Source organism: Mobula birostris, chromosome 1 (genome assembly GCF_030028105.1).
Source record: "Mobula birostris isolate sMobBir1 chromosome 1, sMobBir1.hap1, whole genome shotgun sequence".
In the NCBI taxonomy this organism is placed as follows: domain Eukaryota; kingdom Metazoa; phylum Chordata; class Chondrichthyes; order Myliobatiformes; family Myliobatidae; genus Mobula; species Mobula birostris.
Genome location: NC_092370.1, coordinates 51,568,700 through 51,589,795, shown reverse-complemented (window position 1 = coordinate 51,589,795; position 21,096 = coordinate 51,568,700).

Below are 21,096 nucleotides of genomic sequence, written 5' to 3'. Positions count from 1 at the left end.
TGGCTTTTTAGAGTAGACTGTGCTTGAGCCTATGCAGGGAAAGGTTATCTTAGATTTGGGTGTTGTCTAATACCTCAGATCTTTTAGGGAGCTTAATATAAAGGAATGCTGAGGAGACAGTGATCATAATATGATTGAATTCATACTGCAGACTGAGAGGAAGTCAGATGTGTTCGTATCACAGTGCAATAAAAGGAATTACAGAGGCATGAGAGAGGACCTTGCCCGGGTGGATTGGAGGAGGATACTGGCGGGGATGACAGCAAAGCAGAGGTGGCTGAAGTTTCTGGAAATAGTTCACAGGGTACAGGACAGGTATGTCCCACAGAGGAAGAAGTTCCCAACTCACAGGGCTAGGCATCAGTGGATGACAAGGGAAGTTAAAGACTGCATAAAAGCCAAGGAAAGGGCATATAATATAACAAAAGTGAGTGGGAAGTTGAATAATTGGGAAGCTTTTAAAAGGCAACTAAAATAGCTAGAAGAAGGGAAAAGATAAAATATGAAGCAGGATAATATAAAGCAGGATACTAAAAGTTTTCTCAGTTATGAGTAAAAGGGAGGTGAGAGTTGATATTGGACTACTGGAAAGTGATGCTGGTGAGGTAGTAATGGGGGACAAAGAAATGGCAGATGAACTTAATGAGTACTTTGCATCAGTCTTCACTGTGGAAAACATTAGTACTGTGCCAGAGGTCCGTGACTTTCAGGGAGCAGGAGAGAGTGCTATTGCGATTACAAAGGAAAAACTGCTAGGCAAACTCAAAGGTCTCAAAGTGGATAGGTCACCTGGACTAGATGGACTACATCCTACAGTCCTGAGAGAGGCTGCTGAAGAGATAATGATGCATTGGTCATGACATTTCAAGAATCACTTGATTCTGGCATGGTCCTGGAGGACTGGAAGGTTGCAAATGTCACTCCACTCTTTAAGAAGGGAGGAAGGCAAAAGAAAACAAATTATAGGCCAGTTAGCCTAACCTCAGTGGTTGGGAAAGTGTTGGAGTCTATTATTAAGGATGAGGTTTCAGGGTACTAGGAGACTAATGATAAAATAAGTTAAAGTCAGCATGGTTCTGAAAGGGAAATCTTGCCTGACAAATCTATTAGAGTTCTTCAAGGAAGTAACAAGCAGGGTGGACAAAGGAGAGGCAGTGGATGTCTTTTACTTGGATTTTCAGAAGGCATTTGATAAGGTGCCACACGTGAGGATGCCTAACAAGATAAATTCCTATGGCGTTATAGAAAAGATACTGGCATGGATAGCAGAATGGCTGACAGGTAGGAGGCAGTGTGGGAATAAAAGGGGCCTTCTCTGGTTGACTGCCAGTGACTGGTGGTGTTCTTCAGGGGTCAGTATTGGGACCACTACTTTTCACATTGTTTGTCAATGATTTGGATAATGGAATAGATCGCTTTGTGGCAAAGTTTGCGGATGATACAAAGATAGGTGAGATTACAGCAGGACTCAGACAAATTGGAAAAATGGGCAAAAAGGTGGCAGATGGAATACAATGTTGGGAAATGTATGATAATACATTTTGGTAAAAAGAACAATAGTGCAGACTATTATCTAAATGGGGAGAAGTTCAAACATCAGAGGTGCAGAGGGACTCAGGAGTCCTCGTGCAAGACTCCAAGAAGGTAAATTTACAGGTCGAGTCTGTGGTAAAGAAGGCAAATGCAATACTTCATTTATTTCAAGGGGAATAGAGTATAAAAGCAAGGAGATAATGCTGAGGATTTATAAGACATTGGTCAGGTTGCACTCGGAATATTGTCAACCATTTTGGGCCCCATATCTCAGAAAGGGTGTATTGTCATTGGAGAAAGTCCAGAGGAGGTTCATGAGGATTATTCCAGGAATGAAGGGGTTTAACATATGAGGAGTGTTTGGTGGCTTTGGTTCTGTATTCACTGGAATTTAGAAGAATGCAAAGGAATTTCATTGAAAACTACTGAATTTTGGAAGGATTAGATAGGGTGGATGTGGATGTTTCCCATGGTGAGAGTATCAAGAACTAGAGGGCACAGCCTCAAAGTTGAGGGGCAACCTTTTAGAACAGAGGTAAAGAGGAAATTTCATAGCCAGAGAGTAGTGAATCTGTGAAATGCTCTGCCACAGACTGCGATGGAGGCCATGTCCATAGGTATATTTAAGTCGGAAGTTAAATGAATGGCCTAATTCTGCTCCTATGTATTATGGTCTTTTGGTCTTGTGGTCCTCTGTAAGAAAGTTTGTACATTCTTCCCATGTGTGCATGGGTTTTCTCCAGGTACTCCAGTTTCCTCTCACAGTCCAAAGGTGTACCAGTTAGTAGGTTTGTAGGTCATTGTAACTTGATCCGTAATTAGGCTAGTATTAAATTGGTGGACTGCTGGGCGGTATGGCTCAGGGGTCCTGTAGGGCCTGTTCCATGGCGTATCACTAATTAAAATAAATTACAATAAATTGATACAGGTGGAATCACAAAGATGAGAACATCTGCAGATGCTGGAAATGCAAGCAAAACACACAAAATTCTGTGAGGAATTCAGCAAGCCAGGCAGCATATACGGAAAGGCGTCAACAGTTGATGTATCAGGCCGAGACCCTTCTTCGGGACTCATCATGAGTTCCTCTAGCATTTTAGGTGTGATACAGGTGGAGTTATTATCAAGTGAATATGGACTACGAATTCCCTGCCTATGTACATATCCACGTGTCACAGAAATATAATTTCATTTCAAGAAGGTCTCGGGATCAGAAATACTCAGTATCTTCAAGAAACATTTGCAATTTGAGCAGTTATAGACAGATAACATTCAACACAGATCTACAATTTATTTCCAGCTGATATCCATCAGGACAGTGCACCAATTATCCACTCTGCTGCAAGGTTAGTTAGAACAATACACCTGCTTCCTGGCCACTTTTGTGTTGCTTGCCTGTAGAGATAGAAATCAAATGACTTAATTCATTTGTTTAAATCCTCAGTAGCTTACTTTCATTGCTGGCTTGATTTTGCTTCCATCTGACAGCCACCCACACACAATACAAAGGAAAATCCTAATTGCAGCGCAGTGTGTAGAGTCTGAGAGCTTGTAATGCACACAAGCAGAGCAAAAGACTGCATGCAGTGGGATAAGGATCAATCTTTCCTTTAAATCTTGCCTTGTTCTCAATCAAACTATGACTGACCCATGCAGACAAAAATAACTGCATATACTGATACCTGCAGCGAAAAAAAAGCTGCTGGAGGAACTCAACAGGTCAGGCAGCATCTGTTGAGGAAGATAGATATTCAAAGTCTTGGACCGAGACCTTTCAACTGGACTGAGAGTTGATGGGAGATTGTAAGTATAAAGAGGTGAGAGAGATAGATAGGGCAAGTGCTGGCAAGTGATGGGTGTATCCAGAGGAGAGGGTGATTTGCAGATGGAGGCAGGTGGGAGAGGAAAGGTTGGAAGAGGGACATAGACTAAGAGGTGATCGGTGGAGACACACAGTTGCAGGTTGAGAAAAGAAAAGGAAGATGAACAGGAATTCAACAAGAGAGGTATCTTGGGCAGATGGGAACAGTGAGGAAAAGCGAAACAAATGGGAGGGGTGTGTGGGTGATGGACGGATGTAGGTGTGGGTGGAGAAAGAACATAGAACTTTACAGCACAGAACTTCTGCCCAACATATTATGCTAACTTAGCAACCTGCTGCAAGATCAATCTAATCCTTCCCTCCCACATAGCCCTCCATTTTCTTTCAGCCATAAGGATCACTTCACTATCCCTAATATATCTGCATCTACCATGATCCTTGACAGTGCGTTCCAGGCACCCACAACTCTCTGTGAAAAAAAAACTTACTTATGACACCTCCCCTGGACTTTTCTCCAGTTATCTTAAAATTATGCTCTGTTGTGTTAGCTATTGGCACCCTGGGGAAAAATACACTAGCTATCCACTATATTTATGCCTATTATTGCCTTATGCACCTCCATCAAGTCACTTCTCATCTCTCTTTGCTCCAAAGACAAAAGCCCAACCTTTCCTCAAAAGACATGCTCCCTAACGCATGCACCGTCCTGATAAATCTCCTCTTTCTAAAGCTTCCACTTTCTTCCTATAATGAGATGATCAGAACTGAATACAATATTCCAAGTATGGTCAAACCATTATTTTATAGAGCTGCAAATTATCTCACAGCTCTCAACCAAATTCCCGAACTAATGAAGTGCAACACACAATTTGCCTTCTTAACCACCCTATCAACTTGCATGGCAACTTTGAGGGTTTTATAGTCGTGGATCTCAAGATCTCTCTGTTCCCCCGCACGGCTAAGAATACTGCCATTAACTTCATATTCTACCTTCAAATTCAGCCTTCTAAAGTGTATCACATCACATTTTTTCTGGATTGAACTCCATCTGCCACTTCTCAGCCCAGATTTACACCCTGTCTATGTGCCATTGTAACCTAGACAACCTTGTATACTGTTCACTACACTACCAACCTTTGTATCATCTTCAATCTTACTAACTCATCTTCGACTTCCTGATCTGAGTCATTTATAAATACAGAGTCCCAAAGAAGCACTTAGCCCCCACAACTACTTTTACATTTTACTGACTCATTTTCTAAATTTAAAATATATTGAAGGAGGATTTTTGAGCCAATATACAAAACATTGTGCAACATGTCAAATCAAAAGAAAAATTCCAAAACCCATCAAAAATTTACTAAAAATTAACAACCAAAATTGTGAGGTTGAAAAAATAATGATCCCCTTTGTAATTACTGTGCTAACTTTCTCAGCTGCAATACTGTACATTACCTTACCAATTTGTTGATGTAGAAAATTACAGGATCACTGGAATAAATAGCCCCTCTCTCTGTAAGGTCCAACAGTATGGTAGATCTTCAACAGACTAAACCAAAATAAAGACAAAAGACCATTCAGGACAAGTCAGTGAAATGATAATAGAGAGGCACAAATCTGGGGAAGGGTACAAGATCATCTCAAAGGCACTGAACATATCTTGGAACTCAATGCAGACCACTGTGAAAAAGTGGAAAACAGGAAACCACAGACACACTTCCTTGGTCAGGCTGCCCCCCTAAACCTAGTTACCAGGGAAGAATGGCACTTGAAAGACTGGCTACTGTGACACCAACTGTCACTCTGAGTGGCTGCAACTGGAGATGAAGTTCATGGCTCCACTTTCTCTAAAGCCTTGCCAAAAAGGGGTGTTTATGTAAGAGTAGCAAGGAAGAAGCCCTGGCTTAAAAAAAAACAGCATATTCTTGCCTTCAAAGACTTTGCAAAGTGTCACATAGAAAATACTGCAAAGATGTGGAAGAAGGTCAGAGGATGGTGAACTTTAGCCAGAGGGTGGTGAATTTAGCCAGAGGGTGGTGAATCTTTGGAATTTCTTGCTACGGGCAGCAGTGGCGGCCAAGTCATTGGGTGTATTTAAGGCAGAGATTGATAGGTATCTGAGTAACCAGGGCATCAAAGGTTATGGTGAGAAGGTGGGGGAGTGGGACTAAATGGGAGAATGGATCAGCTCATGATAAAATGTCAGAGCAGACTTGATGGGCCGAATGGCCAACTTCTGCTCCTTTGTCTTATGCTGTTATGGTCTAAGGTCTTGTGTTTGGATGTGACTAAAGTGGAACTGTTTTGGCCTCAACACTAGGCAGTTCATGTGGCATAAATCTAATAATTTGCATCAGTCAGGTAACACCATCCCTACCGTAAAGCTTGGTGCAGTTAGCATCATTCTATGGGTATGCTTTTCAGCAGCAGGGACTGGAAATCTGCTCCCTGAACAACCTCCACATTTCTGTTTTATATATCCCCGAGTATGCTACTACAAATGTATGCTCCCAAGTTCCTGCATAGTAGCATCATTACTTGCCCTCCCCCAATCACAGTACATACATACTTTCCCGTACCATCTACTCCCTTCCCTGCCCAAGGCTATGCTAAAGGTCAGGGAGTTGTGGTCACTGCCTGAAATACTCACCCACAGATCTGTAACCTGACTAGTTCATTACCTGGTACTAGATCCAGTCTGGGTTCTTCTCTAGTTGGCCTGTGCATACCTAACAAATTCAGTTCCATTTAAACTTTTTGCACTCGGGAATTGCCAATCAATATTTGGGAAGTTGAAATCACCCATGTCAACAACCGTGTTATTTTTGCATCTTTGCAAAATCTGCCTCCCACTCAGTTTCTATGTGTCTGTTGCTGTTGGAGGGCCTGTGGAATACTCCCAAAAGGTTGATTGATCCCTTCCTGTTTCTGACTTCCACTCACATGGACTTGAAAGACAATCCTCCATGATGTCATCCCTTTCTGCAGCTGTGATACTATTGTACAGCATATAGTATTAATGGTAAGACTCTTGGCAGTGTGGAGGATCAGAGGGATCTTGGTTTCCGAGTCCATAGGACACTCAAAGCTGCTGTGCAGGTTGACTCTGTGGTTAAGATGACATATGGTGCATTGGCCTTCATCAATTGTGGAATTGAGTCTAGGAGCCGAGAAAGGGATATGGGGAGAAGGCAGGAACGAGCTACTGATTGTGGATGATTAGCCATGATCACAGTGAATGGCGGTGCTGGCTCGAAGGGCTGAATGACCTACTCCTGCACCTATTGTCTATTGTCTATTGATACAGCTATATAGGTCAGACCCCACTTGGAGTACTGTGCCCAGTTTTGGTCGTCTCACTACAGGAAGGATGTAGAAACCATAGAAAGGGTGCAGAGGAGATTTACAAGGATGTTGCCTGGATTGGGGAGCGTGCCTTATGAGAATGGGTTGAGTGAACTCGGTCTTTTCTCCTTGGAGCGATGGAGGATGAGAGGTGACCTGTTAGAGGTGTACAAGATGATGAGAGGCATTGATCGTGTGGATAGTCAGAGTCTTTTTCCCGGGGCTGAAATGGCTAGCATGAGAGGGCACAGTTTTAAGGTACTTGGAAATAGGTACAGATGAGATGTCAGGGGCAAGTTTTTTACGCAGAGAGTGGTGAATGCATGGGCTGCTGGCGACGGTGGTGGAGGCGGATGCTATAGGGTCTTTTAAGAGACTCCTGGATAGGTACATGGAGCTTAGAAAAATAGAGGACTATGGGTAACCCTAGATAATTTCTAAGGTAAGGATATGTTCGGCAGAGCTTTGTGGGCCGAAGGGCCTGTATTGTGCTGTAGGTTTTCTATGTTTCTCTCCACTGCTTACCATTCCTCACAGTCTCCCGACATGCTGCATTTTCCTGTATACCAAAAGCCCCATCCTCTGCTCTATCACTCTGGTTACTATACCACTACCAACTGAGTTTAAACTCTTCCCAACAGTTCTAGCAATCCTGCATGTGGAGATATTGGTCCCCCTTGAGTTTGGGATAACCTGTACCTTTTTTATAGATGAATCTTCCCCAATGATCCAGTGTTCTGAAACACTGCCCCCGCACCAATTCTTCAGCCATACATTCATCTATCTTATCGTCCTATTCTTCCCCTCACTGGCATGTGGCATAAGCACCAATCCGAAGATTATTTACCTTGCGGTACTGCTCTTTAACTTCCACTATATTAACTATATTCCCTGTATTAACTATTCAGGAGCTCATCCCTTTGTCTGCCTATGTCACTAGTACCAATGTGTTCCATGCTCTCTCTCTCCCTTAGGAATTCTGTTCACCCAGTCTGACCCTGGCACCCAGTACCATAACCTTTGAGAGTTTCTTTCACATCCACAGAATTTCATCAATGTTCAATGAACTGTTGAATTCTTTATCACCATCGCTCTCCTCTTTGTCCACCCACCACTTTCCTAAGCCACAGGACCAGACAGTGCCAGAGACCTGGTTCCTGCAGCTTTCCACTGGTAGCTTGCCTCACGTCCCCAGCAGTATCCAAAGTGGTATACTTGTTATTGAGGGGAATAGCCACAGGAGTACTCTGCACTGTCTTCTTATTACTGTCCCCAGCTACCTGCCTCCTACAACTCCCTGTAGCTCCTATCTATCAACTCCTCATTCTCCTGAATGATCCATAGGTCATCCAGCTGGGGCCCCAGCTCCAACTCCAGTTCCTTAATATAGTCTATAGGAGCTGCACCCAGATGCACTTCTTGCAAATGTCGCCATCAGGGACACTGGAGGTGAAGCAGCATGGGCTCCTGGGATAAGGCAAATATCTTAATAGCACTATTTATGGGCAAGAGGAGTAGAATTACTTTTCCAGTCTTCCTGTCTTTACTCAAGAACCTTAGAGATGGGGTTTGTACAAGAGGATCCATTCTTGCTGCTCTACTAGCACAATAATAAAGAAGGAAAGTGAAAGTTGACAAAAACCTCAACCTCGATTCTGTTTCATCTTGCCAAAGCCTCAGTTCCCAAATCTAACCCTATCCCACTTCAACAATGGCCACTTTGCTGAATTATAACTTTTATTTTATTCACCCTTGCTAATTGCCAAACTACCTCAAACACGAGGAATTCTGCAGATGCTGGAAATTCAAGCAACACACATCAAAGTTGCCGGTGAATGCAACTGGCCAGGCAGCATCTCTAGGAAGAGGTACAGTCGACGTTTCGGGCCGAGACCCTTCGTCAGGACCAACTGAAGGAAGAGCTAGTAAGAGATTTGAAAGTGGGAGGGGGAGAGGGAGGGGGAGATCCAAAATGATAGGAGAAGACAGGAGGAGGAGGGATGGAGCCAAGAGCTGGACAGGTGATTGGCAAAAGGGATATGAGAGGATCATGGGACAGGAGGCCCAGGGAGAAGGAAAAGGGGGAGGGGAGGAAAAAACCCAGAGGATGGGCAAGGGGTATAGTCAGAGGGACAGAGGGAGAAAAAGGAGAGAGAGAAAGAATGTGTGTATATAAATAAATAACGGATGGGGTACGAGGGGGAGGTGGGGCATTAGCGGAAGTTAGAGAAGTCAATGTTCATGCCATCAGGTTGGAGGCTACCCAGATGGAATATAAGGTGTTGTTCCTCCAACCTCAGTGTGGCTTCATCTTTACAGTAGAAGAGGCCATCCCTTCCTCCACCATCAACTCTGCTCTCAAACGCATCTCCCCCATTTCATGCACTTCTGCACTCACTCCATTCTCCCGCCACCCCACTAGGAATAGGGTTCCCCTGGTCCTCACCTACCACCCTACCATCCTCCGGATCCAAAATATTATTCTCCATAACTTCCACCACCTCCAACGGGATCCCACCACTAAGCACATCTTTCCCTCCCCCCCCCCGCTCTCCGCAGGGATCGCTCCCTACGCGACTCCCTTGTCCATTCGTCCCCCCCCATCCCTCCCCACTGATCTCCCTCCTGGCACTTATCCTTGTAAGCGGAACAAGTGCTACACATGCCCTTACACTTCCTCCCTTACCACCATTCAGGGCCCCAGACAGTCCTTCCAGGTGAGGCGACACTTCACCTGTGAGTCGGCTGGGGTGATATACTGCATCCGGTGCTCCCGATGTGGCCTTCTATATATTGGCGAGACCCAATGCAGACTGGGAGACCGCTTTGCTGAACACCTATGCTCTGTCTGCCAGAGAAAGCAGGATCTCCCAGTGGCCACACATTTTAATTCCACATCCTATTCCCATTCTGATATGTCTGTCCACGACATATGAGAGCATATGTCGTGAAGATGAGAGCAAAGGAGTCACTGTTTACCATTATCTTGACTAAGCTCCACCCTCCACTCTCCAGACATGTAGGTAAACAAGAGATTGAGAAAAAGTGATATTGGTTTTAAACTTCACACAAAATTTTCTGTATTACAGAAAAATAAACTCTCTTGCAGAATAATGATGTGCCAAAATTCAATGATCTAATAAATCAAAGAATGATTGTTGACATCAAACGACCAATATAATGTGCCTGTCTTTGTTGTTACACAGTCTGCAACAATACTCGTAAGGGACAGGCTTTTTTCATTATCTGTGTTCTAGATAGCTGCTTTTAATATATTGGAAGAAATTTGCAATACAGCTTGCTACGTGGAGACCTTGGATCACCAAGGGATGCCAAGTGTAGAAGGAGGGAATGAAAAAGCAGTGCTATAGTTACAATTGGATTAACCATGATTTTGTCACGGAAGATTGCAGAGTGAAGTGGTTAGGAAAGAAGGGTATATGTGAAATAGTCTGGGTTGTTCTGAACGAGAGAGAAAAAAAAGACAGAAAGGGAGTAAGTTGCATGAAACTGGAGGATTCGATGTTCATACCATCCCATCAGGTTATAGACTACATAGAACATAGAATAGTACAGCACAGTACAGGCCCTTTGGCCCACAATGTTGTGCCGACCCTCAATTCCTCCATATACCTGTCTAGTAGTCTCTTAAACTTCACTAGTGTATCTGCCTCCACCACTGACTCAGGCAGTACTTTCCACGCACCAACCACTCTCCGAGTAAAAAACCTTCATCTAATATCCCCCTTGAACTTCCCACCCCTTATCTTAAAGCCATGTCCTCTTGTATTGAGCAGTGGTGCCCTGGGGAAGAGGTGCTGGCTATCCATTCTACCTATTCCTCTTATTATCTTGTACACCTCTATCATGTCTCCTCTCATCCTCCTTCTCTCCAAAGAGTAAAGCCCTAGCTCCCTTAATCTCTGACCATAATGCATACTCTCTAAACCAGGCAGCATCCTGGTAAATCTCCTCTGTACCCTTTCCAATGCTTCCACATCCTTCCTATAGTGAGGCGACCAGAACTGGACACAGTACTCCAAGTGTGGCCTAACCAGAGTTTTACAGACCTGCATCATTACATCGCGACTCTTAAACTCTATCCCTCGACTTATGAAAGCTAACACCCGATAAGCTTTCTTAACTACACTATCCATCTGTGAGGCAACTTTCAGGGTTCTGTGGACATGTACCTCCAGATCCCTCTGCTCCTCCACACTACCTAGGCAGAATATGAGATTCAAAGGTATCTCATATACCTTTGCTCAAGAGATTAACTGGGCTTCTTCCTGCACCTGTTCCTAATGTTCTCAACACATCTGCATTTTGTGGCAATGGAAATTTTCTTCCCAAATATTCATAGTGGAATGACCTCCAGCCAGGAGCCCTTCTTCCTTCTCCTCATGGCTAATCTCTCTGTTCACTTTGCCTGATGTGCTGTACTCCAAGGGACTGCCTCATCATACACCAATATACCCAATTAAGGAAAAGCAAGTAGTAAAGAACCGATAGCTAACCTGAACGGAATTGATAATCACTTTTAATAATAGCCATTGGATGGAGGTCCTTCATGCGGTTCATACATGTGATGGAAAGAGAGGTCATGAACTGAATGTTCAACTGGAGTGGAAATTTTACTGTGAGATCCATGCTGTACATTATTTGATGGCACAGTCTCTGTATTTTTCCAGTGGGCATAGCTATTGCACACATTACTTTGCACACAGTGAAGTTATGACTAGAACTGAATGTTGTTTGTGAGCAACCTCCTTCCTTCCAATGATGGGAACGTCACTGACAAAGCAGCTGAAAATAATTGATTATTTCAGAGATGGTACAGGAAAAAAATAACATTAAACATCATGTCATCTTAGAGTTTAAAACACTTAAAGAGGGACTTTTTAAGGTGATGTAAGATGCTGAATGTTGTTCCCCATTCCTTTTAGGAAGTAGTTTCATCCTTGTATGATCAATTTAGTGAGTGATTGAGAGACATTGGCGCAAAGCAAGAGCCATTTGAGAAGAATAAGTTTCATTGAGAGTTAGTTACAATTTGAAGTAGAGAGTGAAAGAGAAACATTATTGTAAGATGAGAGCTATTTGAAAAGAACAAGTCTTGTTGGGAGTGAGTTTTATTCGAGCCAACAAAGGTATGGGAGGAGTAAGCGGAGTGGCCATAGTTGGAGTGGGCTAGGGTTAGAGTGGTATGGGATGCTATGGCTCAACAGGCTTGGGCAAGCACAGGTGAAAGTTCTGAGTAAGTTTCTAGTTTTTTTTTGTCTATTAGTACTTAGTGCACTGAAAATGGGTCCAGAGTTGATTGTGTTTTCTCTGTATGAGATGTGGGAACTGTGGGAGATATCCAGTCTCCCTGATAATCACATCTGCATGAAGTTCATACTGCTTTGTATACTGTTGTGGGTGTTTATGGAATAAGGAAGATGATCATGAAACACAGTTAGAGATTGACAGCTATGACACTGTGGGTATCACTGAGTCATGGCTGAAAGAAGGTCATAGTTGGGAGCTTAACATTCAATGATAGGGGGTGGGGTAGCTCTGTTGGTAAAAATGAAATCAAATTCACAGAAGGAGGTAACATAGGATCAGAAGGTGTAGAATTCTTGTGGGTAGAGTTAAGAAATTGCAATGCTTATAAGCCCCTGTCAGGAGTTATATACAGGACTCTGAACAGTAGCCAGGATATGGGATACAAATTATAATGGGAGATAGAAAAGGCATGCAAAGAGGGCAAAATTACGATAGTCATGGGAGATTTCAAAATATAGGTAGTTTGGGAAAATCAGATTGGTGCTGAATCCCAAGTGAGGGGATTTAGAGATGGCTTTCTAGAGCAACATATGGCTGAGTCCACTAGGGGAAAGGCAATTCTGGATTAGGTGCTGTGTAATGAAACAGATTTGATTAGGGAACTGAAGAGCTTGTGGAGGTATTAGTAATGATCTTTCAAGAATCACTAGAATGGTTCTGGAAGACTGGAAAATTACAAATATCACTCCACTCTTTAAGAAGGAGGGAGGCGGAAGATAGGAAATTATTGGTCAGATAGCCAACCTCAGGATTTGGGAAGATGTAGCAGTCCATTATTAAGGATGAGGTCTAGGGGTACTTGAAGGCACATGATAAAGTAGCCCAAATTCAGCATGGTTTGCTTGTCAAATCAGTTGGAATTTTTTGAGGCAGAATAGATAAAGGAGAGTCAGTCAAAGTTGTTTACTTGGATTTCCAGAAGAACTTTGACAAAGGACTGCACATGCAGCTGTTTTACAAGATAAAAGCCGGTGGTGTTACCAGAAAGATACTAGCTTGGATAGAAAATTGGATGATTGGGAGGAGGCAAAGTGTGGGAATCAAGGGGGGCATTTCTAGTTGGCTGCCTGTGACAAGTGGTGTACCACAGGGGTTGGCAGTAGGACCACTTCTTTTCATGTTATTTGCTAACAATTTGAATAATGGAATTGATGGCTTTGTGATCAAGTTTTCTGATGATAAAAGGTAGGTGAAGGGCAGGTGGAGTTGAAGGAGGAAGTCTACAGAACGACTTTGACAGATTGAAAGAATGGGCAAAGAAGTGCAAAATATATTGTAGGGAAGTGTATGATCATGTACTTTCACAGAAAGAATATAAGTATAGACTATTTTCAAAACAGGGAGAAAATTTAAAAAAATTCAGTGGTGCAAAGGGACTTGCTGTAGGAGTCATTATGCAGGATTACCAAAAAGTTAACTTGCAGGTTGAGTTGATGGTAATGAAGGCAAATGCAATGTTTGCATTCATTTTCAGAGGAATGGAATATAAGTGCAAGGACGGGTTGATGTGGTTTTATAAGGCATTGTTCAGGCCACACTTAGAGCATTGTAAGCCGTCTTGGGCCCCTTATCTAAGAAAAGATGTGCTGACATTGGAGAAGGTCCAGAGGATGTTCACAGGAATGAAGGAGTTAACATAAGAGGCACATGTATTGACTCTGGGCTTGTACTCGCTGGGGGAGATCTCAGTGAAACCTACTGAATATCTTAAGGCATAGACAGAGTGGATTTGGAGATGTTTCCAGTAGTGGGAGAGTCTAGGGCCAGAGGGCACAGCCTCAAAAAGAAGGATGTCCATTTGGAATAGAGGTGAGAAGGAACTTGTTTAGCCAAAGGGTGCCAATCTGTGCAATTCATTGGCATGAATGGCCATGAAGGTCATGTCAATGAAGTATATTTATAGTTGAGTTTGATAGGTTCTTGATTAGTCAGGGCATTAAAGATTATGGTGAGAAGGAAGCAGAATGGGTTTGAGACGGATAATAAATTAATCACGATGGAATGGTGGAGCAGAAATGATGGGCTGAGAGGCTTAATTCTGCTCCTATCTCTTATAGTCTTATGGTCTCAGGAGCCAGTGATCATAATATGATATAATTCACTCTGCAGTTTCAGAGAGAGAAGATAAGATGGTCAGATGATTCTGTATTGCAGTGGTGAAAAGGCCGATTCATACTTGTGTGTCAAATGTACGCCGTAGGTACTGCGTACCCTACGCCATAGGGTGACGTGCACCTCCCCAAAAATGTAACTCACGCGTCGCGGCAATGCAGACTGCAACAACTGTGATTGATCCGCTTGGTAGCATCGCATTTCCTCATACGCATTTACGGTTGTTTTTCTCCGCCATGTCTGTACACTGATGCAAAATAAATGGTTGGAGACAATGAAGCAAATCGTCAAATCTATCTGCCAACATCCGAAAATATTTGAAATGCATTTCCTCGTCCATTTCTCTCACGAAGAAACTCAACACAGTGGCATAGAAACCCCACCGCCAACTAGTGTTTTAGCGGTGAATTGCAGAGCGACGCAGACACAACTATGCATACTCGCTACGGCGTAGGGCTATGCAAAAGGATAAATCAGACCTACGGTATAGCCCGTACACACAAGTATAAATCAGTCTTAAAGGGAATTACAGAGGCATAAGAGAGGAGCTGACTAAAGTTGATTGGAAGGGGACACTAGCAGGGATGGCAGCAGAACAGCGACAGGAGAGATACCAGAGGACTGGAGGATAGCCAATGTTATTCTGCTGTTTAAGAAAGTGTCTAAACAGAAACCGGGAAATTATAGGCTGGTGAGTCTGCCATCAGTTATGCGAAAGTTATTGGAAGTCATTCTAAGGGACTGGATATAAAAATATGTGGATAGACATGGGGGCTGATTAAGGATAGTCAACGTGGCTTTGTTTATGGTAGATCATCTCTAACCAATGTTATAGAGTTTTTCAAGGAAGTTACCAGGAAAAAGGACAAAGGCAAAGCACTGGATGTTATCTACATGGGCTTTAATCAGGCATTTGACAAGGTCCCACATTGGAGGCTGGTCAAGAAGGTTCAGTCGCTCAACATTCAGGCTGGGGTAGTAAATCAGATTAGACATTGCCTTTGGTGGAGAGGCTAGAGAATGGTTGCCTCTGAAGCTTGCCTCTGTGACTGGAGGCTTGTGAATAGTGGTGTGCCACAGGGAAATGTGCAGGGGCTTTGTTGTTTGTCATCTATATCAACAATCTGGATGATAACATGATTAGTTGGATCAGCAAATTTGAGGATGACACCAAGATTGTGGATGTAGTGAATAGTGGGGAAGCCTATCATGGCTTGCTGAAGGATTTGCATCAGCTGGAAAAATGGGCTGGAAAATGGCAGATGGAATTTTGTATGTTTGCTTGTATTTTCAGAAACTGCAGATTTAATGAAGACAATTGCTAGGGTTTGAACTTTGGTAGGACCAACAAAAGTAGGTCTTACACAATGAATGGCAGACCACTGAGGTGTGTGGTAGAGCAAAGGAATCGGGGAATACAGGTCCATAATTCAATGAAAGTGGTGTCATAGGTAGATAGGGTCATTAAGAAAGCTTTTGGCCCATTGGCCTTCATAACTCAAAGTACTGTGTTATAGGATGTTTATGTTGAAGTTGTCTAAGACATTGGTGAGGCCTAATTTGGAGCACTGTGTGCAGTTTTGGTTACCTACCTACAGGAAAGATGTAAACAAGGTTGAAAGAGGGTAGAGAAAACTTACAAGGATGTTGCAGGTTCCTGGGTTATAAGGAAAGATTGAATAGGTTAGGACTGTGTTAGAAGATTTGATTGAGGTATACAAAATTATGAGGGGTATAGATAGGGGAAATGCAAGCAGGCTTTTTCCACTGAGGTTGGGGGGACTACAAGCAGGGGTCATGATGTAAGGAGAGAAAACCAAGAAGTTTAAGAGAAAATTAGGGAAAATGTCTTCAGAGGGTCATGAGAGTGTAGAATAAGCTGCCAGCACAAGTGGTGCATGTGAGCTTGATTTCAACGTTTAAGGGAAGGCTGGATAGGTACATGGATAGTAGGGATATGGAGGGCTGTGGTCCATATGCAGGTCAATGGGAATGGGTAGTTTAAATGGTTTCAGCATGCACTAGATGGGCCAAAGGGCCTGCTCTGTACTGTACTTCTCTATGAGTCTATAACAGCAGTGGCTGGTGTTTCTGGGGGAAGTTCGGAAGGTGCTGGAAAGATAAATTCCAAAGATGAAGAAGTATTCTAAATGGAGGATGAGGCAACTGTCGCTGACAAGCACACATGCAAAAAAAAAGGGGGCATATAATATAGCAACAATTAATGGGAAGTTAGAGAATTGGGAAGCTTTTGAAAACCAACAGAAGACAACAAAAAAACCATAAGGAGGGAAAAAATGAAATATGAAGAACAGCGAGCCAATAATATAAAAGAGGTTACCAAAGTTTTTTCACTTATATAATGAGTAAGATAAAGGTGAGAGTGGATATTAGACCACTGGAAAATTACACTGGTGAGTTAGTAATGTGAGACTAAGTAATGGCAGACAAACATTGTAAGTATTTTGTGTCAGTCTTCCCTGCGGAAGACGCTAGCAGTATGCCAGAAATTCAAGAGTGTCAGAAGGTAGAAGTGAGTGTAGTTGCAATTACTAAGGAGAAAGTGCCTGGATCTGATGGACTACACCCCAGGATTCTGAAAGAGATAGCTGAAGAGATTGCAGAGGCATTAGTAACTATCTTTCAAGAATCACTAGATTTGGGAGTGGTTCTGGAGGACTGGAAAATCACTCCACTCTCTAAGAAGGAAGGGAAGCAGAAGAAAGGAAATTATAGGCCAGTTAGCTTGACTTCAGTGGTTGAGAAGACGTTGGAGTCTATTATTAAGGATGAGATTTTGGGATACTTGGAGGCGCATGATAAAGAAGGCCAAATTCAGCATGGTTTCCTGAAATGGGGAATCTTGCCTGACAATTCAGTTCGATTGTATTTTGAAAAAATAACAGGCAGGGTAGACAAAGGAGAGTCAGTGTATGTTGTTTACCTGGATTTTCAGAAGGTCTTTGACAAGATGCTGCCCATGAGGCTGGTTAAAAACATAAGAGGCCATGGTATTACAAGAAAGATAGCATGAATAGAGGATTGGCTGATTGACAGGAGGCAAAGAGTGGGAATTTAGGGAGCCTTTCCTGTTTGGCTGCCGGTGATTAGTGGTTTTCCACGGGGGTCAGTGTTTGGATCATTTCTTTTCATGTGAAATGTCAATAATTTGGATGAAAGAATTGACGGCTTTGAGCCAAGTTTGCCCATGATATGATGATAGGAGGAGTGACAGGCAGGATTGAGGAAGCAGACAGTCTTCAGAAGCACTGAGACCAATTAGGAGAATGGGCAAGAAGTGGCAGATGTAATACAGTGTAGCGAAATGCATGGTCATGCAGTTTGGCAGAAGAAATAAAGGCATGGAATATTACCTAAATGGGGAGAACATTAAAAATCTGAGGTGTAAAGGGACTTGGGAGTCCTTGTGCAGGATTCCCTATAGGTTAACTCATAGGTTGAGTTCGTGGTAAGGAAGGTAAATGGAATGTAAGCATTCATTTTGAGAGGACTAGAAAATAAGAACAACAATGTAATATTGAGGCTTTATAAGGCATTGTTCAGACCATTCCTGGACTATTGTGAGCGGTTTTCTAAGGAAAGATGTGCTGTCGTTGGAGATGGCTCAGAGGAGGTTCACAGGATGATTCCAGGAATGAAAGTGTGAACATATGAGGAGCACTTGTTGGCTCTGGGCCTGTACGCACTGAAGTTTAGAAGAATAGGGGTAAGATCTCATTGAAACCAATTGGATATCGAAAGGCCTAGATAGAGTGGACGTGGAGAAGAGTTTACTATAGTTGGCGAGTCTAGGACTAGAGAGCACAGCTTGAAAATAGAGGGACGTTCATTTAGAACAGAGGTAAGGAAGAATTCATTTAGCCAGAGGGTAATGAATCTATGGAATTCATTAACACTGAAGGCTGTGAAGGCTAAGTCATTGAGTATATTTAAGATGAACGTTAGGTTCCTGATTAGTCTTTATGTCAAAGATTACAGGGAAAAGGCAGGAGAATGGGATTGAGAGGAATTATGATGGAATGGAGAAGCAGACTCGATGGGCTGAGTGTCCTAATTTCACTCCCATGTCTTATGATCTTATGGTCTAATAATCATTTCATTCTGATTTAGGAAATGACCTTCGAGAGCTATAATAACGGAGGACAGAAAATGTAATTTATTATTTATGTGACTTTCCTCCCAAATGAAACTTTATCAACTTTATTTTGTTCTAACTTGATCCAAAGAACCTAAATGCGTATCTCCCCTTCAGGTCCATTTATGCTTGATTGCAATATCCTTCCAAGTACTTTGCTTTCCAGCGTGGATGCTGATTTCAAAAATAATTTTGGGATTTGCAAGTGAAAATTGCAGAGTACTTGCATTCCTTGTTCTCTTCCCCAACATCCCCCCCTGCCCCGTCCCCTCCCTTTCAAAACAATTGATATGGGCAGTCAAAATCAGATTTATTACCTCTGACATATGGCATTGTTCTGCAGCTGCAGTACACAGCAAAGATATAAATATTATTATAAGTTACAAATATAAATATTGCGGAAAAGGTATAATGGGTTAGTATTCTTGGGTTCATGGACCATTAAGAAATCTAATGGTAGAGGTGAGGAAGCTGTTTCTGAATTCTTGAATGTCAGTCTTCAGTCTCCTGTACCTTCTTCCTGATGGTAGTAACAAGAGGACATGTTCCAGATGGTTGAGGGTCCTTTGTGATGGATGACACAACAAGGACCTGAAGGGTATTATCTCTCATAAATCATTTAATAATCTCCATCTTCCCAAAACTGCATTAATGCTGGAATAAAACGACTTTGGTATAGATTTTATTTCCACTGCTTGTGATTCTGTTCACTAGCTGACTTTCAGTCAGCTTCTTTTCTATATCAAAGCACGATGTTCTTTCAAAGAATTTAATATAATTCTTCCTGGAAGGGTTACATGGAGAAGAATGCCTAAAGCAATTGTACTTTTCGTGTCATGTATCATACCTCATTAGCTTCTATCAGATCTCATGTAGTCCATGGCTATATAACAACCTCAGCCAACAACTTCTCATGGTCATATAATTTATTGTTAGTGTTAACCTCTACTTAGTAATTCTTGTTCTTTCCTGGCATGTTAAACAACTGAGTTTTCCCTTTCTTAATTTGAGTAAATGTGCACATATTTTTCCTGCATTCATCATGTTTCTTTGTCACTTATTATCTTTCCCAGGAAAACAATTAGTCTTAATTTTTCTCAGCCTTCAGATGAAACTTCCACTATCAAAAAGTTGAATTTTCCCTTTTGAATATAATTTTCTTATTTTTCAGTGCCTAAGGACACCAGCCACATAACATTCTCACACACATAACACGTGTAATTGGATGCTAGTCACCATGTTTCAGATTTTGAATATTTTACATAAATATTTTCATAGTGGAAGAAATTTACTCAGCTCTCATAATCCTGATGCCGTTGAGTAGTTGGGTTATATGAGTTCACATTCTCAGCATGTCTGATGTAGCTGAGAACAAATTAAATAAAAACAGAAAATGTTGGGAGTACTTAGGGGGTCAGGTCACATCTATGAAGAGGGAAAACAAGTTCACATTTCAGATTATTCAGCCTGCACCAGAACTGGAAAAGATTTTTGGAAGGGTCATGGACATGAAAATCTGCAGATGCTGGAAATCCAAGCAACACACACAAAATTCTGGAGGAACACAGCGGGCCAGGCAGCATCTAAGCAAAAGACTAAACAGTTGACATTTCAGACTGTGATCCTTCATCAAGACTGGGTAAGAAGATGAGAGGTTAGTGCCAAAAGTTGAGGGGAAGGGAGAAAGAAGTACACGGTGGTAGGTGATAGGTGAAACAGAGAGAGCGGAAAAGGTGAAGTAAAGAGCTGAGAAGTTGCTTTCTCAAACTTCCAGGTACTGCCCCCTTAACCTTTAGCAATCCCAATCCTGTTTCCCTCCTTCACCTTAATTCCTTACCTGCCCATCACCTCCCTCTGGTATTCCTCCACCCCTCTCCTTTCAGATTCCCCCTTCTCCGGCCCTTCTTCCCTTTCACCTATCAACTCCATCAACACCCTACTCCCTATAAATTCATGACTCTGTGGCCAGATTCTAGTCTAACTCTATCTATAAGTTTGCAGGTGACACAACAGAAGTGAGCCGCATCTCAAACAACAATGAAATGGAGTACAGGAAAGAGCTGGAGAGCCTACTGACGTGGTGGAATGACAACAATCTTCCTCTCAATGACAGTAAAACAAAACAGTTTTACTACTCTTCAGGTAGGGATGTGGTGCATACAATCCTCTTTACATCAATGGTGCTGAGGCCAAGAGGACTGAAGGGCTCAAGTTGCAAGGAGTGAACATCATCAATAGCCACATCTATGTCCAGTCACATGGACACCATTGCCAAGAAGACTCACCCATGCCTCTATTTCATCAGGAGGTTAAAGATTTTTTTTATTGATGCACAATAGAAAGCATCCTGTCTGGATACATCATGGATACATAGACAAAGGAGGGTCAGTAGATATTATTTACTTGGATTTTCAGAAGGCCTTTGAAAAGGTGCCACCCATGAGGCTACTTAAATAGATAAGAGATTATGGAATTACAGGAAAGATACTGGCATGGATAGAAGATTGATTGGTTGGCAGGAGGCAAAGAGAAGGAATAAAGGGTTCCTTCTCTGGTTAGCTGCCGGTGACTAGTGGAGTTCTGGAGAGACTGGTGTTGGGACTGCTTCTTTTCACATTATATGCCAATGATTTGAATGATGGAATTGACGGCTTTGTGGCCAAGTTTATGGAGGATACAAGGATAGGTGGAGGGGCAGGTACTCTTGAGAAAGCAGGGAGTCTGCAGAAGAAAATAGACAGATTGGGAATATGGACTTAGAAATGGCAGACGGAATATAGTATAGGGAAGTGTATGG